The 25054-nt window shown below is 38.2% G+C and overlaps 1 protein-coding gene across 7 annotated transcripts in view; it reads left to right on the top strand.

The window, feature by feature from the left end:
• The window catches only part of dati (zinc finger protein datilografo), a 592807-nt gene that overhangs the window by 281314 nt on the left and 286439 nt on the right, over nt 1–25054 (top strand). For all 7 annotated transcript variants that reach the window (XM_087349115.1, XM_087349116.1, XM_087349117.1 and 4 more), the window contains 2 exons: nt 18758–18835; nt 19856–21816. The gene's annotated coding sequence lies outside the window, so the exon portion shown is untranslated. The remainder of the gene's footprint in view (nt 1–18757; nt 18836–19855; nt 21817–25054) is intronic.

A 25054-nucleotide genomic window follows, 5' to 3' on the forward strand; every position in this document is an offset into this window, starting at 1 on the left:
TCACTGCATTATCTGTGACTGGATATTTTAAGTTCCGACCAATTTTTATTGTAGTGTTCTCACTAAAGATTAAAATATACCAGAACTTTTATTTTATCTCTTGCTTTTTACGAGTGTTAAATTTAGACTATAGCTCTGTGAGAATATTGAATTAGGATATTTAAAATCGAAATTCTGAGGAGAATATATGGATAGAGAAGAGAAATGTAAATGGGAAATGATGTGTAAAGAATTGCTTCGTTAACTGTACGCCTTACCCGATATTTTTACTATGATTAAACAGAGGAACATCAGACAGATAATTGGAATATGTAATACGGTGAGAAAATGAGAAATAGATACAACATTTTAGTCTTTCAGTCGAACTACTTCAAAGAATGAGAGCTTTTGGTAGGCGTGGGTGAAGAAAGAGGGTAATATTTCGTGTGATTTTTATAAATAGAGTAAACTGTAGATCAAGACAGGAGAAATTTTTTAATAGCGGTTAGAACGCTGGCCTTGTAACCCTGTGGTCTCGGGTTCGATTCCCGGCGGTGCCCGAATTTATAACTTGTGTTGGGCAAGGCCGTGGTCTAGGCAACACGGAGTTTTCCTCCGGGGGCTTCCCCGGTTTCTCCGTGGCATCCCAACAATTACTTCATTCACACACAGAAGAAGGCAATGGCAAACCACTTCTGGATCATCTGCCAAGAACGTATATGAACAGGTCCAAGTCCGAGAAAAGGATGGAAGGATCCTGTTCATATGGACCTGTCGTCAGACAGAACACTAAATAAATAAAATATTGTACCCATAATATGCATATTTTCTTGATTATCTGAGCAAACGTAAACTGTCAACGAAAGTGTTGTATCATGTCGCTTTGTTATAAGTTTATAGAATTCGTACCTCTGTTCTTGAATTGAGTAGAAATTTTTTATGATTAATTTATTGTTGCCATGAGTGTACATATAATTTTCTGTGAGATTTGAGGTATTGTCGGCTGCGAGAATGACGATATTCTTCTGGATTTTGGCGCCATACAGACTTCAGCCCTGAAGATGGAGACAAGATGTTTCGGAGGAACTGAAAGTCTGTAATTGCAATGATTTAAGTAGAGCACTCCTTTTCATTGTAGGTAATCTCTTAGAAAAATCTTGCTTCGTGTAAGTGGTTCGAATCTCAAGGCAATGAGGAATATAATCGACAGATCGACGTATGTACCTCTGTGAGAAAATTATAAAAAAAGATAACTCTAACAATAGAAACTTATCGTGATATTATTGCAATAAACAGTAACGTATAGAAGACCCGTGTACTTAAAGGGACAGGGGTTGCTTCCCCCTTGAGGCGTGTAGGCGCAACTGGAAGATGTAATGTTGTCTGTTTCTACTGGAACGAAATGCGAGCGTCACATTATCAGATGCCAAGGTTTGTACATTACTGGAAACGAACCCCTAACCTCTCTACGGGCTGACAACTACCGTGACATGGGCGCTGCTTGTTTAATGTGTTTCAAGAGTTGATGGCCCCCGTGACATGAGAGTGAAATGCGAAGGCAGAAATTTGCATCATACATGAGCGTGCGCGTGTATCTCTCTCGATTACATTTTTATTTTCTTTGAATTTCGCTCTGTTTCTTTCTTTTTATTTTGTCGTAACTTCCATTCTTCCTTCTTAATATTCTTTTGATTTGTCTTTCCCTGGCTAGCTGTCTCTCCGCATGTCTGCATTTATACCTTTATTTAGCACGCATTATAAATACGAGAAATGCATATAGAGATAGACCACGTGGGAGGTTCAGGCGTAGAACGAATCTTAAAGAAATGTGGTCTGCGCACGTCGAATTCATCTGAAAATTTCATGTATCGTTAACGTCGCAGAGTTTCTTGGCTGGCTGAGCGACAAGGTCTCTTCTCCGTGAAGTCAATTAACTGGTTAATTTATTTAATAATTTGATCATTTACACGTTTGTTCATGTACCAAGTAATCGATTTGCATATTTATTTATCTGTTCTGTAAATTCACGTCTTTTATTTAGTGACTTGTATTTTCAAAATTCGTTATTAGTGAAAGTTGCGATTAGTTCAGAAACTTGTCTTAAAGACGTTTTGGATTGATTCTGAAAATCCGAAGAAACCCGTTTACTCTTGCGGCCTCGTACAAGTCTGGTCAATGCCTGAATTTCGCTAATGATACACTGAGTCTATATATTTAACTTAACCGATGTGGCATGCTTACCTATGTTGACCGTGCGTTAAGTAACCAGTAGTTAAATTTACAACTTAATGACCATTTGAAGAAAAAAATTATGGTTCATTGGAAACAGGTCTCAGGAAGAATGGACGGAGGAGGGTGTAGAACACTTTTTCGAGTTATTTTTCTTCTTCGCATCTCATTAATTTTGTTTCTACGTCATTTGAAGAAGAAGGGGTTGTTGGGGGGGGTGTAAGGAGATTCGCGACCGACCAATCCGACGCCGGCGTCTCGGAATATTGATCTTAGTCAGAGTCGTCGCTGTTCCCCTGCCAGTTCGTGAAGGAAGGAGCTGCTCGCCACCGGCGAGGTGCTGGGCCCGTCCGCGCAACAGCGGCACAAGGCAACTTTTGCAAGACGCGTGCGGATGGACATGACGAAAACGCAGACATTTAGATGGAGAACCGCGAGACCTTGGTTTACTCAGGAAGACTGGTGTTTAGTTAATCATGATTAACCTACCTAACTTTATTGAGAGATTCCTTCTTAAGATGCAACATTGTTTACTTATGAACGCAGTCTTAACGTTTTGTTTAGGGGATATTTTATATTCCTCCTTGGTTTGTTAGAATTCGCTACTAAATTTTGTGGGAAAAGCAGCTAACCTCGGTGGTTTCCTTAAAAAGCTCATACATCTTCATGTGCTAGAATAACTCTACCTTAATTTACATGATCTGAATGTTCTTTACCGTATTCATATAAGCTTACCATTAAACCAGTTATGAAGGCATTAATCCAGCCAATTTTGTTCACGCTTTGTTTCTCTAAAATCCCTTTTGATAGGCAGTCAGTCTGTACCTAAGTCGTCCAGTTGGTATCTTTATTTATATTTTCAACCAAAATTGTTCAAACATTTCTAAATTTATTATCTCTCAGCCAAATTGTTCTGCTTGATTCCATCACTGTGACATTATTTGGGGAAGAGTTAGCCCACATACAGTGCCGATCACACCGGTTTCGTGGTCTAAAGGGAGTACGGTGTAGGATCACTCGAACGTTTGGACTACGGTTTCAAATCCTGCTTGAGTCATAGACGTAAAGTATGAGTTTTCTGAGTTGTTCTGTCCTGCGTGTCTATAGATGTTACAATGGGCTCATTCCACGTTCATGGAGTCCTATAAATGACTAAAGAATTATTTGTTTCTGAAGTAATTCTGATTCGGAATACGCCTGAAAGCTTTGTTCATGACATCTTATAAAGAAGAAGAAATTATACAACTCGTTAAGTAAATTTTATCCGTCATATGTCAAAACTTGCTTGTGCAGTTAGCGTTCTTCTGTCTAATGGTTGGACACAGACGAAGTGACCAAAATTACAAAAGGAGGCCTATATAATACATACACAGGCGATGTTACAAGTTTTTTTTAAGATAAATCTGTAGTGTTCTTTTAAGATTTGAGGTTTTCACAGCGGTGAGTATGAAGATTTCTGTCTTCTGGGTTGTTGAGCTGTGTAGTTTGGTAGACGTTTACTAACGTTTCTGAGGTCATACTGCCTCCGTCATCAGAGTATGAAGATTTCTTTCTTCTGGGTTTTTGCGCTGTGTAGTCTGGTCGATGTTTACCAACGTTTCAGAGGTCATACTGCCTCCGTCATCAGAGTATGAAGATTTCCGTCTTCTGGGTTGTTGCGCTGTGTAGTCTGGTCGATGTTAACCAACGTTTCAGAGGTCATACTGCCTCCATCATCAGAGTATGAAGATTTCTGTCTTCTGGGTTGTTGCGCTGTGTAGTCTGGTCGATGTTAACCAACGTTTCGGAGGTCATACCGCCTCCGTCATCAGAGTATGAAGATTTCTGTCTTCTGGGTTGTTGCGCTGTGTAGTCTGGTCGATGTTAACCAACGTTTCCGAGGTCATACTGTCTCCGTCATCAGAGTATGAAGATTTCTGTCTTCTGGGTTGTTGCGCTGTGTAGTCTGGTTGATGTTAACCAACGTTGCAGTGTTCTTCTTGGATAAATTTTCCCCCAGTATCTGTATTACCCCGTGTGGAAACCAGTAAGTGAGACAGATGCCAGCAAATTCGCTGACCGAACTAAATTTGTCGTTGCAAAGTACTTTATGTCCCTCATGCTCGAAGAAAGTGGTGTAAAATAAAAGGGGGTTGGACAAGGAAGGAATCATCCCTGGAAGGAGGACGAGCGTTGAGGGTGAGGGTGGTGAATGAGGAAAAGGAAACGAAAAGGGGTAGAAAATATATACATATATATATGTACACCGTAGCCTACAGTTCTGTTGTATTCGAACGAACGGAGCAGGAATGAAAAGTGGGCGGAGTTTTCTTTAAAATTTTCTCATCAACCCAACCCAAAACCTGCCCCACTATCCTCCCAGCTCTGAAAATTTCCGCTACCCTCTTCTCTCTGTGTTTGTATCTCATTTTCGTGGAATTTTTTACCTCACATTTTTAACCAATAGGAGAAACTACGACTTTGGATTCATTTTATTTTAGCTGCGTTTCACTCGCCCTCTTATTAACGATATATTTCATTAAGGCCCTCCTTCTCGCCGTCAGAATAAAGAGAACCTCACCAAGGCGGTGCTGGTATTCTAGCTTGAAACACCATTTGGGCTTTTAGGTAGATGGTAAGGTTTCGGAGGAACATACTGCCTCTATCTTCAGGGCTCTTAATATTGTTTCACAACCTGGAAGACCAACAACGACATCTTAACCACCGTTATTTTTATAAATGATTCAAATATTTTAAAATACTCGTTATATTTGTGTATAATACCGCTGTGGCTGTGGAATGTTATTTTATTTTATTTCCGGACAACCATCTAATGTTTTCCAAGTTTAAAGATAGGTGTAATAGTAACGAATAACTAATCTGAAGTCCAATAAACATTTCTTCTTCTCTTTCGGCATTGAGCCACGTCAAATATCAAATATTATCTAACATTTCGGTGAAAATTACAGTTGCCATCTTCAGAGTGAATGTGTAGTGGTTGGGAAATTTTGGCAGCCTTAAAAATGCAGGTCGTATGTGACGAGTTGTTCTTGAAGGTGCTGATTGGCGGTGCGGAAGAGTGGAATAACATTCATTGCCACCGCTGAAAGCCAAAGTTATATATATATATGTTGTCCTCATTTATTCTCTTGTCTTCATGACATGTTTTTTTATCATGGGATCTTACGTTTCAAAAGCTCTTCGTCATTAGAACATCGTATATAATAATACAGCTAGTCAATATAAAATATGCAGTAGAAAATATTGTTTTTAAAACATGAAAGAAAGAGGTACATTAAAAGATCAATCATAAATGACAGCATTATATTGATATTTATCTCAGGAAATTTGCCGTAAATGTAACCAATGTTCAACTGCCCCAGGATAAAATCCAATGCTGGAATTTTCGCGATGACTGCAACAAACACTGTGGTACAATAAAGTAAATACCTTCCTCAGATTACCCTGTGTGGTCCATTTTTGAACTTCAAGGGAACAGAGTAATTAACTCTGGGGTTTCGTAAAGACATATAATTTATAATGACGAACTAAATAACTATTATATGCTTAAGGGATATACTGGCTGGTTAGTTTATTAGGCCTATTTAGTTACATGTTATTTACTCAGATTCTTGGTTGGTTAGTTACTTATTTAATTAAAAACCAGTGGATAAAATTACGCGCATATATAAACCACAGTTATCATTTATTGTTAAACAGTTACGTTTAAGAATACAGCATATTTAAATACACAGATAAAAGGTGGCGATTCTTGAAGACGGGAACACACATGAACTAGCTGGTGGAAGTATATACCTAAGTAGGGACACATATCCAATGGTTTGTGATGATGTGGAATGTAATATGCCCTCACCACTGTAATTAGTTAGAACACGACATGGTAACCCTAGCAACATCCATCTGAAATGACATATGCTGTGGAATAATCAGTCGCTTAGTAAGTAAACGGAGTTTGTCACATGATAAATGCATTGAATAATAATTAGGTTCTGACGCACAAAAGGAAGTTCTGCAACCCTCAAATGCTTCAGTCTGATTAAGCTAACAATAAATATAAAACAGAATAATAATTATGTAATTTAGTGATCAATTTATGTGTATGATTTTCCTCTAGCATATTTTCTGACTTCAATAAATTTTCTGAACGTCTCTTCAGAGTTTAGCACAGTCGCCATATTTGTTAGTTGTAAAAGGTTCTAAATTTTTTCGAACTGTTTAAAAATTATCTCTACACCCAATGTCACATACGAGGTGCGATCGGAAGGTTTCTAGACTGCGCGTATAAAAACCCATACACTTATCTCAGGTATTAAATTTATCCATCACCCTCGAAGTAGTTCCCCTGGGAGTGAACACAACGATCCCAGCGCCGCTGCCAAGCCTGGAAGCATCCCTGGAAATCTTTCTTTGTCAGCCTGTCAAGCACCATCTGCGATTCTGCCTGAATCTCCTGCCAAAGACTCGCCAAAACGGCTACGGAAACCTATGAAATGCTAAAGCAAGCATTTGGGGAGTCCGCAATGGGTCGTGCACAAACTTTTGTGTGGCATTCACGTTTTAAAAATGGCCGAACCTCTGCCGATGATGACGAGCGTTCTGGACGACCATCTTCGAGCACAACGCCCGAAAATGTTACGAAGATTCGGCAGGCCATTCACGAAGATCGACGTCGTACCATCAACGACTTGTGCGACATTGTTGGGATAGGCTATGAGACCTGTCAGCTGATTCTAAAGGAAGAACTCCACATGCGACTCATCGCAGCCAAGTTTGTGCCAAGGGTCCTGTCTGAGGACCAGAAGCAGAATCGACTTCTCGTTTGTCAGGAGCTCAAAGATCTTGCAAGACCCGACCCCAACTTCCTTTCTAAGCTCCGTGTGACTTCTTCCTCTTCCCAAAGACGAAAATTCAGCTAAACGGAAGGAGATTTGAGACGGTAGAAGAGATTCAGGCAGAATCGCAGATGGTGCTTGACAGGCTGACAAAGAAAGATTTCCAGGGATGCTTCCAGGCTTGGCAGCGGCGCTGGGATCGTTGTGTTCACTCCCAGGGGAACTACTTCGAGGGTGATGGATGAATTTAATACCTGAGATAAGTGTACGGATTTTTATAGGCGCAGTCTTGAAACTTTCTGATCGCACCTCGTAACTAGCTCTAATGTTAGGCCTGCATTAATATCAGCATAAAACAGCAAAATATTCTTAAAGTCCAGCAGCCAAATGTTTTGAATTTTACAAGTAAACGTACAAAAAATAAATTTGCATATTTTTGACACCGTATTGCAACACATCATTTAGGAATCCCATACGGGGTTCCATATTATTAAAAATGATAAAAAAGTATTAATAACCCTAATTTTGTATGGGTTAGAAAGACGTCTCTACCACAGATTTTGTTATCCTATTATTTTATTGTTGTAATTGCTATTATTACCTTCAGAGGTCTCTGAACTAAAACACTTTTCTATTGCGATGTTTCTTTTAAATAGCACAGCTATTAAGTCTGATTCTGATAATGGGTTCTTTTATTTCTCTGGTCCAGTGTGGAGAGCAAAATAAATGCTGGTTGCTTGGTCGAGAAAAATGGTTCGCCCCTAAAGGAATGTCACATTTTGACAACGGGAATTGCTTTGAACACCCCACAACCTAACCTCTGGACTTCTCACTTTTTAACAGCCTTCGCTCCCTCTGCATTTTTGTAAATCCTTTCGTTTTAATTGGTCTCTCGTTTGCGGGCTTTTTTATCACATCTATCATCACCTCAGCGGCTACCCGCTCTTCTCCTGGCATGCCGTCGTCTGTATACTTAAGCCAGCCTCCTGCAAACGATACTGAATTTTTCGAGGTTTTTAAAACTCCTATGAAAATGTTATTAATCCCTTATTGAGCAGCGGTAACTATAAGTACCACCAAGTTTAACATACTGTAACTCGAAAATTTTTGACCGTAGGCGGTTAGTTGCTGGCTCCTCACGGTGGAGGCCGGGGTTCGCTCCTGTGTCGGCCCGCATTGATTTGTGGTGGACAAATTGACACTGAGACAGGTTTTTCTCCAGATCCTTCGGTTTTCCCCTATCAATATCATTCGACGCCGCCCCGTATTCAATAACATGTCGTCTGGAGTATGGACGAAGCGACCGTTGGAGGCCACAGTTCCGTAGAGACATGGTCTCGCCCCATCGCAAAAAAAGAGGAGAGTTGATGAAATTATTACACCATAAATTGATTAAAACATCAAAATTCTGCCGTTGCTGTCTCAAACTACACTTCTTGCAACCTTAACATTTTTACTTCCATATTTCCCTTACTGAAAGAAAGAACTGACAAAACCTGCGAAGCTGCCAATAAAATGAACCTAACCTAACCTAATGCTTTTTCTACATTGGAGATGAAACATCTCTCACTTCTTTCCATTATTGCCTCTTTGCACCTATTCGTCTGCTGCTTTTCTTAACGCTATTTCTGACATTACCTCTCATTTTAATCCACTTATTTTTCATGTGCGAGAACATACTCTGTAGAGAAGTAATTCTATGTTGTTGTTTTTTCAGTTCTCTCTTCCAATTTATTTCTGATCAATCACCTTTTCTCTCCACATACGTACACCGCCCTCTAAGTTCGGCAGTTTTTGGCCTCAAACACCATGGCCGTCATCCTGCACCCTCCTTAGCTCCGTGTGACTTCTTTCTCTTCCCAAAGATGAAAATTCAGCTAAAGGGAAGGAGATTTGAGACGATAGAAGAGATTCAGGCAGAATCGCAGATGGTGCTTGACAGGCTGACAAAGAAAGATTTCCAGGGATGCTTCCAGGCTTGGCAGCGGCGCTGGGATCGTTGTGTTCACTCCCAGGGGAACTACTTCGAGGGTGATGGATGAATTTAATACCTGAGATAAGTGTACGGGTTTTTATAGGCGCAGTCTAGAAACTTTCCGATCGCACCTCGTATATTCAGTATTCATTAAATATCCGGCATTCCTTCTAATTCCTTCTTTCGTCAGTCTCCTTTCCCTTAGTACTAATTTAGATATTCTTCGCATCCATCTTTCTTTCGTCTCCAGAAACATTTGTTTCCAGTGGGTACATGGATATTTGTCCTGGGGGTAAAGCGGCCGGAACTTGAATCTCACCACTCACCTCCATTTAATCCATGGAAGTCTCCTCCACGGTGGTCGTCTGGACTATGGCTCCATGTGGGCAAGTAGGTGGGTGCCAATGTTATTAATGAACATACTGCCTTCATCTGCAACGTGGCCTGTTGTCATGAAGTATTCTTACAGAATTTTCTCCGCATTTCTGATATACCTCATGTGTGCTTTATGTCTCGTCCACCTCAGTCTTACTGATCTGTTTATACTGATAATTTTTTTAAAATGTAAAATATGGATATTAATAATTATGTAATTTTCTCATCCTGTTACATAAAACAACAGGTGAAATTTCAGTTACTGTCACACGCCTTATTACAGATCTGCAACATTTCGCAAATGCGTTATCGCTGTATTGTCGAAATTAATGCAGCGTAACGGATTCCAACTCACAGTTCAGAAGCTACAGCCCGCATATCCGTGAATTTGACCGGTACCAAGTTGCAGCCTCCCAGCACTTTATTTGTTACTTTCGGTGAACTATATACTGAGCGGAGATAAATGGTTCATCAGCTCATCTCTCTCTCTGTAAGAAGTGAATCTTGTTTACAGTGAGACCAAATCACGTTCGTTTAAACTGCAAGTAACTGGTAATGGTGACTCGAAATAGGTTTATATTAATAACACATTTGTTAGTAGCTGGTAATAATACTGTTTTAAAAAAGAATAAATAAATGCACTGAGTGTATGCTTATGTCGCGTTACTAGAATGCAAGATAATTACAATTAAATATATTTTAAACACTGGAAATTTCAAGCACAGGACAACATCTCTAACAAATTGAAATTGTATCCATTATCAAATTATCAAAAGGTTAAATTCTGGAAACGCGTAATATCTTTGAGTCATATTTAAAATTCTAAATATTAAACACAAAATTATAGTTTTGTCTGTCTGTATGCGCGTAAAAATTGGTCTTTTATATTAATGAGATAGTATAGTTGCGTCATATTGTGATATTAATTAAAATAATTATTATATTTGTTTACCGTCAAATCACAATAAAATAGTAAGATAAGATAATTAAAATGATTAAAATATCATCTTATGTTCCATATCGAGCATTCGATTTACATCGGAACATTCACAACATGTTCCGATGTAAATCGAATGCTCGATATGGAACATAAGATGATATTTTAATCATTTTAATTATTTTATCTTACTATTTTATTGTGATTTGACGGTAAACAAATATAATAATTACTTTTATATTAAGTAAAGAACACACATTGAGGATGGTTTAAAACTAACTGCTGAAGAATATATTTGAACCTCGACAGAAGGAATTGACAGGATTGAGAAAATTACACAATAAATAACTTACTTCCAGATATGACGTGTCGGTCCTGCTGTGTTTAATGTCGAAAATGTGATGACCTTTGTTATTTGAGACATATGGATAGGACTGTGTATGGCCCGATATTCTGGTCGATAGTTGCATTTCAAATGTTACGATTTAAATGTTATAGAACAATTCAAGAGTTTACTCTACTCATATCTTCAGATTAATGATTATTTATATAAATACAGACTTGTTATTACGTAAACGCCATTCGTGGTTTAAGTTGCTTAAAATAATTAAATAAAAAATTATAATCTATTAACAAATCTGTTAATATGACAAGCAGTCGGAGAAGAATACGTGAGATCTAATATTTTCATTTATCAACTTTGACAGGTCATACGTTATTAGCTATGTCAGTCGTATTCAACCTTTTTTGTTCGCGTACCCCCAGATATAATTTCTCTTCAACTTTGTACCCCCAAAGTTGTTGGTGTATAATTCAAGTTATACATAGTATATAATATATACATCTAAAATAAATTAAATTAATTACATTAGTGATTAATCATAAAATAATATTTTTTGATTGCTATATATAAAATAGCAAATGACACATTTCAGAAGAATGCTTAGACCACCTTCTTGTTATTTGTGTAAATTTAAGTGATGATTGTATGTTTTCCGACGTTGTTTCCAAAATTTTGTGGTCGAAAATGTTCAATATACGTACCAGCTTTCCATTATTATCTCTGTAACAGGGACAAGACACCTACCGTCTGTTGAGAGAGGATTCTGGTTTAGAAGGAAGAGTTTACTCTATGCTTTTTTTCCCCTAATTTCCTCGAGCTCATACAAAGTGTGTGATGAGCTATGGGTTCACGTTGAGGGTTGTTAATTTGTTGGATAGCGTGGTCAGTTGCGTGGCAGGGGTGGTGTGAGTGGAAAAAAAAGGAGTAAGAGAGGGTTAAAAAGTTGGTCGCGTGAAAATTCACTCGGTGACAACCCATTAACGCTGAAAAATCTTATACAAACATCCCCATTAAATGATGCTGTAAAAATATGATCCACGCGTCTCACTTCTCGTTTATATTCCGTCATTTTAACCTAAATTAACATCTGTGGTACGATTATTCGTACTTCAGTAAATCTTCTTTTAATAAACACACACTGTAACCAAATTACAAAATAAAATTGCTTGAAAAAGTGAGTACCAAATTGCTGGCATGCTACGAATGTACGTAAAACACACTTTAAACTCTGACAGCAATAAAACCTGTAACATAACCTCGCTGCTTTAAAAAGGACAAGGGAGAGACAGTTTAATAATAACCCGCTTGCAGCACAAGACGCGAGTTACCTTCCTAGATGTCACTCGGTCTGTCCGGCCACGTCAAGGTCGTGGGAGCAGTGATTGTACTGGCTGTTAAGAAAACATCAGTAGAGTATACCGTAATTAATTACCTTCCCCTCATATCTTACTGTGAATTACTTTGTTGACGCTGCTTGTGTTGGTGTTAGCCATTACTGACGTGTCATTGCACTCAATACTACAAATGTTTTCTACTAGAATGGTAAAGAAACCTTCTTACGTTTCGAGCCCTCTGACCGCTAGTCGCATTTGACTACCTAGTTAATCTACCCGTACATTTATACGGTAAAACAGAAATAAGTTCACGCCTTCTTTAACAATGTGTCGTGTCGTTTGTCTTGGTTAAACGTCATATACTTGAGGAAAAGTGTAATTGAACAAAATCAGTGGCGGCTCGTTAGTCTGAGCAGTGCTGCACAAGGGGAAAATCAGAAAAGTTTTTCAACACATAGCAATATAAATATATGAAAAGTAAATTTACATCAGGAGAAAACCCTCATGTGCTCGACGATGTTTTAACTATTTGTAAGTCCGGAAGAGGGCGGCAATGTCTTTTTACATCACTTTTTTCACTCAAAGACAATTTAGAAAAAGTAATTTGCCGTAACTATGATACACATCCCTTGTCATTATCATTATCGAAATAAAAAGTAGGCAGCACACAGAATTATTGAACACTCATTAACAATAACCACGAAACCAGTCTAAAACAAGTGGTACCGGGTAAGCGTGTTTGCTATAAGCCGGCTGCGGGGACTGCAGCTCCGATATGCGCTGTACAAGTAAACTGCCCCTCACTCTACCACCCGCCACGCTCTCTACTTTTGACCGGATAGCCGAGCTAAAATACTTGCAGGCGGATAATAGCCCCGTTCTGCTTCGAAATCCTAGTCGGTGGACTTACTATCAATTCGGCTGAGTAGTGGATAATGATAACATAAGGGGAAATATTAAAATAATGATATAGAGGAAATAAAGTGTCACAAATTAGGCAAACACAACAAATAAATTTTTCATTTTTTTAAATAATGTGGGGGGGGGGGTGCTGCAGTTCTGCAGCTCTTATGGACGGGCCGCTAATGTAATCTAACCTAACCTAACCCAACCCAAAACAACGCAACCTAATCCAATTTAACTTATCCCAATCGAACTTAAACGAATTCAAATTAACCGACCCGTATAGGATCAAACACACCACCGCTTAAGGACTTCCACATAACCTTCCAGGACTTCTCCAGTACTTCTCCATGACCAAAGAACTTCCGCACTACCTCTCCAGGACTTATCCGGCAGTACACTAGGACTTACCCAGGATTTCTCCAGAATTTTTAAAGGAATTCTCCAGGAGTTCTCCAGCACTTCTCCAGGACATCCCCATGACCACCCAATGAATACGCTAGAAATTCTCCCTGACACAACCTAATCCATCTTAAAACGACACAATCTTATCTAACCTAACCTGAACAAACTACCCTTACCTTATCTAACCTAACTAAACCTAACCTAATCTAACCTAACATATCCTAACCCAACCTAACCCAAAACGTAACCTAGTCCAATGTAACGTATCCCATTCTAACTTAAACGAATCCAAAACAACTGACCCGCTTAGGATCAAACCCACCACTACGTAAGGACTTCCACATAACCTTCCTGGGATTCTCTAGGATTTCTCCAACACTTCTCCATGACCAAAGAACTTCCGCATAACATCTCCAGGATTTCTTCGGCAATACTCTAGGAATTATCCAGGAATCCTCCAGGACTTTTTCAGGAGTTTTCCATCACTTCTCCAGGATATTCCAACGACCACCCAATTGACACGCAAGAAATTCTCCCTGACACAACCTAACCCGTCTTATAACAACACAATATTATCTAATGTAAACTGAAAAACCTACCCTTACCTTACTTAACCTAACCTAACCTAACTCAACCTAACCTGTAACAAATCAATCTAATCCAATGTAACCTAAATTATTAAATCGCAACGGAAACTAACATAATAGAAATGCGTACGATCAAACTCATTAATACTTAAGGACTTCCACAAAACCGTTCCAGAACTTCTCCAGCAATTCTCCAGGATTTCTCCAGCAATTCTCCAGATTTTTTTCCATCTCTTCACAAGGACGTCTAAACAACATGTACATGACCCTTTCGACATTTCACAAAAATTTCTCCAAGAATTCTCCATAATTTCTCCAGCACTTCTCCAGAGCTCCTCGATGCAGACTTATTTACACGTCACAGAATCTAAAGTAGGCCATGGCTGACGCATTATTTGCTGTGGTTATCACTACGTAATACGTGAGCAGTAAGCTACAAGCAGTTCGGTACTTAAGGATATCGATTTTTAAAGTTCATAACCAACATAAAAAACAGACCACTGATTGCAATTAGGACACATGGAAATAAAAGCAAAATTGTGACTTGTCCTTTTTGTACCGCGACTGTCCTGCAAGTAACAAGATTACTCTTATCTTATCGCAAAGCACTTTTAGAATCAACAGGACAGAGATGCTGCAGCTTCCACGTCTTTACGAGGTGCAGTGCAGGTTAGGGTTTAAATTTTATCCTCCATATTTCTCCCTTGCTTCAATTACATTACCGAAGCTAAACTGAAAATAAACGAATGTGGTCGAAGTCTTCTTTCCTTTTTATGATTTAGTTTCGTGTTTTTGTTTTATTTTCGGAGTCTTGTGCAACTAAATATTACAAAAATACTTACGCTGGTTTCGCCTTCTCTGTCTCTCTGTCCACATGTAACTACTTTAGAACCATGGAACAGATTTAAATTTGATTGGCTGTTTGGACGTTTTACTAAACTCTTTTAGCAGATTTAAGTTTTGGTTAAAATCGGAAAATTAACATAAGTACTTTACTTGGAAACTTACAAACGTTTCTGCACGCTGAAGTTAATGGATGGAGAGTCCCCACGCTAACCCTTGGCTACCATGAATACTTTGATTACCATTAATATGATGGTTGGGCTCGACGTCGTTATCTTGGACATGAACTTTAGCTACTTATAGTAACTCTAAATCTCAGATGTGGGCTAACTAAACGTCTCTGACATTACCGTCCTTGAACAAATTCTTACCTATCACAAAGCAAACAAACTGCGTAATAAATCAAATCAATCCATTTATTAAGTTTAATCAAATAACTTCACGAAAAGGATATTTGTGTTGCTGTGAGAATTTGAACTGTAAACCTTGGTTATTCCTCTTACTTTTCAAAACGAAATTCATTTTATGAAATAAAATTCACATATAAAATGTTGCTGTAGTTTTTGGTATTACCGTTAATTTTAAAATTATTTTAAACAGTGGAGGACGGGGTTTGAAACCCAGGCATAATGGTGAACTGAGCCATTTTAAAATACGATTATGGGTTCAGTGAGTCACGAAGTTGCGTCTTGCCGCCGGCAACTCCCATCCCCATGGCAACTGAATTTTAATGTTGTCAGTCATTTTCCCCGATTGCAGTTTCACTTTTCAAACTAAACCGAATCTGCCGCATGTTTTAGCGACGTGTGGACACTGCATCGTGCCATGCCCACGGATTGTTAACAGCGGAGACTGAGGATAGTTTATCGAGCAGTCGATAGGCGATCCGTTATGGGCCTCATAATGAACGTTTAAGAATTACCCGAAAGCATAAACTAGAATGATATGCCTTGTGTATGCCAAGTTCTGGTGCGGGACACCGTTATTTTAGGTTATTTATTTAGTGTTCTGTCTGACGACAGGTCCATATGAACAGGATCCTTCCATCCTTTTCTCGGACTGGGACCTGTTCATATACGTTCTTGGCAGATGATCCAGAAGTGGTTTGCCATTGCCTTCTTCTGTGTGTGAATGGAGTAATTGTTGGGATGCCACGGAGAAACCGAGGAAGCCCCCGGAGGAAAACTCCGTGTTGCCTAGACCACGGCCTTACCCAACACAAGTTATAAATTCGGGCACCGCCGGGAATCGAACCCGAGACCCCAGGATTACAAAGGCCAGCGTTCTAACCGCTAGACCACCGTGGCCATCATTTATTTATTTAGTGTTCTGTCTGACGACAGGTCCATATGAACAGGACCTTCCATCCTTTTCTCGGACTGGGACCTGTTCATATACGTTCTTGGCAGATGATCCAGAAGTGGTTTGCCATTGCCTTCTTCTGTGTGTGAATGGAGTAATTGTTGGGATGCCACGGAGAAACCGGGGAAGCCCCCGGAGGAAAACTCCGTGTTGCCTAGACCACGGCCTTGCCCAACACAAGTTATAAATTCGGGCACCGCCGGGAATCAAACCCGAGACCCCAGGATTACAAGGCCAGCGTTCTAACCGCTAGACCACCGTATAGAAATATAAAGGACGGTTTCCGACCGAACAGACTGAACCACGACATGCTATTTCAGAGTACTGAAATATAAGATGCGCTGGGAATGCAGATTGAACGAGCTAGACAAGAAATTCAAAGAGGATAGTGGCAGGAGTGTGTTGAGAAATGGTCACTTGAGGATGGAAGGACAATAAAAATTGATCTCATGTAAATAGTGTTTTAGGATATAAAGTGAATGTTAATGGCTCTGAGTCAGGAAAAGCAATAGACTTTGTTAACGTCGATTAGCGGCGTTGTTCCGTCGGCTTTTACCACGAGAGAATCATATGAAATTATTATTATTATTATTATTATTGTTATTAAACGCCGTGTTGAGTGAATAAGAACAAGAAACCTCCATGAGAATTTGATCCATAATGCGTTCCTTGCGCGTGAGTCACTTCTTTTGTTTCTGCTAGCTGCAGTACGTGTTCTGAGCTCCTTACACTTCTGACATCTGGTAGCCACATTTGTACTTACTATTCCCTTATAACTAACGGTTCACCTAGCGTTTTTTTTCCTGACACAAAAACCAGCCACGTCCTTCCTTGAATCAAACGGTTGATTCAGACAGACACAAAACACGGTGCTTTAATATTTTTATCTGTAAATTAATTGTTTCTGACGTCACTACTTCTTTTCCATATTTGCTTTCTTTAGACGCCATATTGTAACACGGTTCCACGTTCTTATTCTGAAGGTGCAACGACCAATCACAAAAACTCATTGTTGTCTTTCTCATAAATCTTTCTAAAGCGGGTGTCTGGTGAGTTAAAGAATGTATTTCATACACAATCCTGCATATGTTTTAACTAACTTGTTATAGAATCTTCTCAATCAATTAGCCACGTCATTATCTGGTCAAAACCTATCGTTTCGGAGACTCTCTGTATCCATCATCAGGGATAGTCTAACTCGTGTGCTGTCAGCGTTTTAATCTCCATGCGGACGATTATGAAATACCTTCGTTTGTAATAACGCACATCAGGCGTTAAGTTTCGTAACTAAAATAAACACGTTTAGTAATGGTATAGAATGAAGTACAGTAAAATCTAGGAGAGTACTATTGGCTCGAATGTGGCTAGGATGATAAAAAAAAACATGAAATGCACGTAGAATTTCGGTGGTAAAACCTCGTGGAAATGATCACTTTGAAAATCGAGATGTTAATGGGAAGTTTATATTAAGATGAATCTCAGGGAAATGGGTTTTTAGGATGGGTCTTGGATCGTGTTTCAATTTTTTTTTTCCTAATACTTCCACAGAGTTAATGTACTACAAATTATCCGACATCTTTTCACTCTTGTATCTGCCTGATGCAGTCATGCATTCGAATATCCCGAGGCTCTGTACGCTGTTTTATAATCGGTTTCCGCAATACGAAATGGATTCACACCCGTGAGCACCGGATTTTAAACCATTTAATATCTTTTTTGTTTACCAGACCCATTATCTCAACGTGGGTGTGTGTTTACTGCTCATGTTTTGTAGGAAACGTTAAGATACAAAACTCATAAATTAAACAAATCTTACATGAAAGTGTCAGATAGCAGATGTTCAACGAATATCTGGTACATCATATTGGCTGTCACGTTGTTTCACCACCAAATAATTAAACAAAAGGAATGAAGGCGTGAATAAATAAATAAACAAATAATATCATAATAAATGCCATGATTTTTCATTTGAAAAGTCGTGGCCTAATTAATTGTGAATTCTCGGCATTTGACCGAATAAATTGGGGAAAATCACATAATCCTTCAGGATATAGACAATACTTTAAATGGATATCTTCCGAATGCAAGTTTGGAGCGGTCTCTGCTATTTCTGAACTTTATTTAAAGATTACTCTGGTAGTTGCTTTTCTGATTGCGTGCTACAAATTCAGTCCATCTAATGTCAGACCTGAAGTGAGGATGATGTTCTCCAGGGTTCTGGTGTCGTGTAGACTCGTCAGCGCCAAAGCTTAAAAGTGCGTAGTTATCAATCACTCTGATCTTTATTGATTTAATCGCGTTAATATTACGCATAGATAAAAATTATTAAGATCTTTTTTTGTAAAATTATTCATTCGTGTTAAGTTTAATCTCGCTTGCGTCCCGTTTTATTTTTCTCAACCCTGTTGTAGAAACCTACAAGTCATGTTTTCCTCTCGGTGACAGACGTAGTTTGTGTAGGCCAGTAATGCAAACATAACTTCAAAAATTTGGTTGGTAACTGACAGGATGTATGGTCAAATGGACAGTCACAGTAACGGCCAGGTGGGGAGGAGTGCAGATGCGTTGGGCGGGTAGTATAACCGGTGAATTTTTATAAATTTCACCAAGGTCATAGAGCTGTTCACTACAACCAATGCTTTTTGTAACTCAGGTACCCAATGGACGAATACCAGTGAAGGAAGAGGACAGATGAAGAGGTGAAAGGAATATCGAATAGCATTAACACAAGGTTCGTTCTCTCCTTGTCTATTTCATATTTAGACCTAGGCCTATTTATATATATTAATTATTTTCTCTTAATATTGTCCTTTCTCTTTTGTTATATTACTTTTTTTAACTTGATACGCTTATTCTATCTACTTCTTGCTTTCTGCCTCTCTTGCTCTATTGTTTCTGTCTTGTTCTTTCATTTAGCCCATCCCCTCCCACAACCGTATGTTCATCTTTCTCTTTCTTATTCTGTCGATTTTATTCTCCCACTCTCTATATACTCTCTCTCTCAACACTTCTCGTCCTCTTGCTTGTGTTTTTTAATGCTTCCCCAAAAGCCTGTCTCACACGATGATATTTCTCCCGTACAAGTTTTAAAATTCCAAAGATTTTGTCTAAGATGATAAAGTGACAAATTGAAAAAGTTCTATCCTCTGCAAAAACAATTTTTCTTCTTTTTCTTATCCAACTACCAGACCGAATATGTTATACAAAAATTATTCAACATACGAATTAGGATTTTTGATACCTACGGAATACCGTTCGATGATTAGCCCTTAGAATAAATAGCACTGTATTCAAACAGAAACCTAAATATTTAATTCAATCCTAGCCAATATACAGCAGATTCTGAACTGTATGGAAAAAACCATTTAAGTCCATTGCTCGGTGTAACATTTCAGTTTGTAGTCCCCCCCCCCCCCCCCCGCTCAAACCCTAAGCACGGAGACCACCTCTTGTCGGTTGTTCGCTGTTGTTTATTCGGTATATTCGCAGCTACGCTCCATGTCGAAGACCTAAGGATGCGCCTTGCTGTCTTGGTGAAACAACACGCCGATACCAATTAAGCTATTTAATAATACCTCGAAATTATGAACACTGAAATTTTATCGTCGTATTCCGCACTCTGTGATCTGTGACTTAAAGTTTTATTTCAAATCTATAAATTTAAATTTCGAATGTCCGACCGACGTTTCAATGGATTTTTCATCTCCCTCTTAACGCTGCAATTTAAAAATTGTCTTTATTTTGATTTCAGGTTGTGTAACCACTGGAGGGGCAAGCCTTGCAATGAACGCTGTACAGATGCGAACCTAAGATCTCCAGACAACGAATAATCTGCAGTATATAGGTTTCAGCCAGTACAAACATGTAATGGGCCAATTATGTGTATAAAAGAATACCAAACTGGTTTACTGTGACTAAATGCTTGCTCGTCCAATGTCGTACGGTGTAAACCTGACTTCAGTCCTTCCTTCCTTCCTTATTCCAACCCTCTCTCTCTCTAGCATTTCTTCTCCCTCCCGCCCCGTCTTATTACTCTCTGTCTCTCTTCTTAGCGTCACGTCGTTTGCTTGGATGGAGCTGACACGAACTTAGTAGTGCTGCCACGGGGCTTGTAGTGTATAGTGGTGTGCTTTACCAGTGATTATTAAGTGAAGAAGATTTTTAATTTTGGCATTTACATGAATTTTAAAAGTTGTGTGTTAATAACTATCTAAATGGCGGGAAACTGTAGCCAAGTGACTCGCGCGTGCGCAGTTCTATACGTCTAGAACGTCCGCGCAATCTTATTCTTTCTACCGTCCCCCCCATTTTTTTTGTTTTTGTTCGGCGTGTTTTTATTGGTTGTTTTTTATTTGACGTTGTGTTGCGTGCGCACGGAATACTACGTAATTTTGTTTCTTCTTAAATTGATGAATTGTGGTTTGTTTAACCAACTGTACTGCTAGTATTGACACAGCCCATCTCATCTTTCTATTGTATGACAGTATTTTATGTATGCAAACAAATGCTTCTATGCAGATATGTGGAGGTACATAAGCACCTGATGAATGACAGTTTCTTCTGTATGCGCCAGGAAGTTGCATGTTTATTTCATTGACTTCTTTTGATGAGAGTTTTGTGTTTACAATAGCAGATACATAGATAAAATTTCCCGGAACTGACTGTCCACTTCTAAAATTGTCTCTCTGCCTTCCCCTTTGTTTCTTGTGGTACACCTTTATACCTCTATCACCCCTCCTAGAGCTCCACATTTAATAAGTGCACACACCCTGTTAGAACACCCTGCTTCATTCGACCCTTCTGCCCAGACCTTATTTCCTTCCATAAACAATTCAGTGATAGCAAAAACAATTTGGCCATTGCTCTCCACTGACTAAGCTTTGTACTAGTCTAGCCAGTTGCCGGAGGCAAGCCGTGATCTAAGGAAGACAGTGAAGCATTTGTTTGGTATGAGGAAAATGAAACGTCGTGAAGTTGCTTTCGCTGTATCAGCCCTAAATTTATTTATCTTTTTAATTATTGTGTTTTAGTAAACGGTTAAATAATACTGGTTACGTCAGGGTTTAACTTATTTTTATTTAATCTTATTTCGGCTGTTCTGTTTATGTAGTGTAGTCAGGAGAAAGTTCTGAGACTGACATTTCCATTTCTTTCAACAAATTATATGCGTCAAATGTACATGCATCTTAACGACGTATGAGGAGCTATTAAATGCAATTCAGCGAATAAACACAATGTTATAAGTTGTACTTTTATACTTGCAATGTTTCGGAATGTATTTTTCAAATTGTGTGTGTCGCCAGGAATCATATTTAATGTAAAGTACAGATGAAAGCCAGTGAGCGTAACATATCTCGTTTCTTCTACTCGATAATTATTTATCGATAGCGGTGCTGCACATTCTTTTGTTTCTATCTTCTTCTTCGTCTCGTCTTTCAATTCCAAGATGGCGCCTCGCGTGTTTGAGTGTGTGTTGGTAGCGCGGCCAGTCGAACATCCAAGATTGCCTCAGAGGAGACGCGGTCAACATTCAGTGATAATTATTGTCGACTCATCTTCATCAGAGTATTTTATAATTTCCGTGTCAGACAACCGTGCTTGGAATCTCATTTCGTGCCAGTATTTCAACGTAATGAAGTCTGACATCAGGCCACAATGACAGATAGCTGAGAACTAGGCATCCCAAAACAAATTAGTATCAACTATTACGAGGTAAGTAAAGCTACGGTGGTTTTCGTTATGCTGTGTTATTGAGGAATAAGTGTGCAAATGGCTGACGGTCTACCTTTGCAGCGAGGCTAGCAGGGGGAGGGGATATTTTGGCACGTGGTGTGCAAACAAACAGTGTTTTGAAAACTCGTTGACATTATTGAAAGTTTTAATTACCTTCTTCAAAATGGTGTCGCTTTAGATATACAGTACAACACAGTAGGAGAGAACGTTTTACTTAATGACAGACTGCAACATTCAGATAGATTTTCTTACGTACTGTACAAACACTGGAAAATTAAAAATGAAGTTCTGAAATTTATATTTAGTAATTTTGATGTTTCGGTTGTTGTCCATATTTATTAAATATTCCTGTGATAAATTCTGTTGCCCCATTTTACATACACGGAAATATCGATTTATGGTGTTATACAGTGTAAATTATAGGCCTGTAATATAAGTGCTCTGGATAACTAAAACATTTTCCGTACTTGTTTTAAATTTATTTTCCTGTATGCAAGAAAACACAACGTAGGCATATATTTGTTAGAAAAAATTGCTTATAGAAAGATAATATACTGTTTCTGAGAGATTTGTTATGGAAGAATCAGTCTTATGTACTATTGCATAATTAGGAGAGTTTCGGTGTTGAAAAATGCAGTAAATATAGTGAAATTAAATATATAAAAATTACATTCTTTTCTTTAGAACTTACTTAAAGTCATGTATCTCAATTAATAGTTACTTACCTAATATTTTAGGTTTATCATAAAGTTCAAGTTAAAAACGTCATTAATAGTTGCTAGAATTCAAGTGATTTTGCTTCACAGGGGTTTAGACAAAATATAATTAGGATTTGCATAATTTGTTTAGAAGTCGTAAAATGTAATGGAACTGATTTTTATAAATAAAACGTATCCCTTCACTAGCTGCCTACTAGAAATAATAAAAGTTCTGTAGGCCAAATTACTTCGGAATACAACTAACTTTTGTCTTTTGTTCGGACACAGACAAATAAATAAATATACGTAGTTAAAGTTAACCTGGTTATATATTTAAGAATATATGAAATTTCACCTAAAATATTATTAACCCTACTAGCAGCGACTGACTTTTGAAAAGCAGAAAACAAAATATTTCAGTTCCAAATTCGGATTAGTCTGTATTTCTTGTTCAGCTTAAGTGAAAACATTGTTACTTGACTATCTGTTTGATTTCCGGTGAATTCTGCTCGTATTTGTCAGAATTAAAAGTAATTAACTACATTAATCGTTATCGGTGTTATGATAAAACATCTGGATTAGTAATAAAGCCTGGAACAGAACTCTTACGGACAGCAAACATCCTACAAGTGCCAAGGATTATCTTCTGCTGACTCAGCGTTAACTTACGAAACAATAGACCCCTTTACACTTTTGGCAGAGCTCTTTTTACAAGAGCTGATCCCATCACATCGGACGAGGAATGACTAGGACATAACAGCCATACCCCAGGCATTGTTAGTACCCGAGAGGTCCAAGGCCGTTCATGCCAATATTAACTCCATCAAATTATTCAAACGAACACGTACAGACTTGGTAGGATTTGAGGTCCTCACGGCGATGAACACGAAGTAGAGGTCCTTGCTTATTTTATTCCTTTCCACAAGGATTATTATTATTATTATTATTATTATTCAGTGTTCTGTTTGACGACAGGTCCATTTCTCTGCCCAAAAAGAGCTCTCCAGTTTTCCCTATTTTCAGCTTCTCGTTTTAATTCCTGAAACTTCGTATACCGTTGTTTAACTGCAAGTCTTTGTTGGAAATAGAATAATTTTAATTTTTGCACTTACATTTAATGTACAATGGATCGGAATATTTTACAACTCTGCGTTCACTCCCGTGGAAAGTATTTGATCATGAAATTTATTTATAATATTCCCAATCAAATATATTTTTTTAAAGTTCATGCTATTATTTCATATAGTTTTAATAAAATGTTGTATGATTCTAGAACACGTTTCGTAAATTTAGGCCTAAAACTGCCTTAGATTACAAAAAAAATCATTACAGAACGTATTTTGTTATCAAATCATATAATTCAGTGAAATATAAAATTGAGATTACTTATTTAGCGTCAATTAACATTACGCAGGCTTAAATCTGTGTATTACGTCTACTAGGCCGATTTGATTATTTGGATACCTGAAAGATGTAAATTTTTCATAAGAGATAGTGAATCATTTTATATATATATATTTGTTTGTAATATCTATACAACTTACATTTATGTTGTTTCAGGGAATATATGAAATATGTTTTAATCCATCATTTGTTGGTCTGTACTGGATTGCACATACTTAGAAACCACACTATTTAAAATCTATAATACCGACGTTTCGTAGAATCATACCGTCTCCAAATTTAGGGCTGATGTGATGAAGATGGAGACAGTATGTTTCTCCGAAACGTCGGTATCTACCTACGGGTTCATACGGTATTACAACCCAGAATAACATCGACGTTTTCCCTGCCTTGAAGGCTCTAAATCTACATTTTGTTGAGAATTTCTCGATAAATAAATTTAGCATCGGGGTGTCGTATCAGCTGTTAGTGTCGTACCGGGCGAACCTAGGCATTGACCAGGGCGAAGATTTGTTAGTTGTGTTTATATTAATATTTTAATTTAATAATACTATAGGCCTACTCTGTATGGGAAGGAGGAATTGTTTATATATCATATTCGCCAATAACCAAGCAGATATTTGCGGCAAATTTCGGCCTCTTTGTTGTCCTAGTTTCAGATGGGTCCATTTCTCCCTTAGCGTATCCGAATTCTTGGTATTTTTCATCAAAATAAGGCATCTCATAACTTGAAAGTGTTCATATCTTTAGTACATTTAAATAGGCTGTCGAATTTACAACATTTTAACCTTTTAGTGCTGTATTTTATTTAGTTTGTATATGTTTCTAATGTTTGTTTGTGTTCTCGTAACATGTAGGCCTAATTCACGTTATAAATTCAGGCACGAAATTCTGAAAGATATCGGATCGCGTTCCTTTCGCTAATATGGACACCAGTAAGCAAGATAACACGTGCGTAGCATGGGGAAGATTAAATAGACTTTCAAAGTTATTATATTGTTTAGAAACTGCACGTTTTGTGTTAAATGATTAGTGTTTATTTGAAATTTTTGTGTTAACGTTATGTTCCAAATGGAGCATGAACACAACGTAATCAGACAGTCAAAATTTCGTCG

This window comes from Zootermopsis nevadensis, unplaced genomic scaffold (assembly GCF_977971745.1).
Source record: "Zootermopsis nevadensis isolate Lab colony 2312 unplaced genomic scaffold, Znev_1.0 Znev_ptg000015l, whole genome shotgun sequence".
NCBI lineage: Eukaryota > Metazoa > Arthropoda > Insecta > Blattodea > Termopsidae > Zootermopsis > Zootermopsis nevadensis.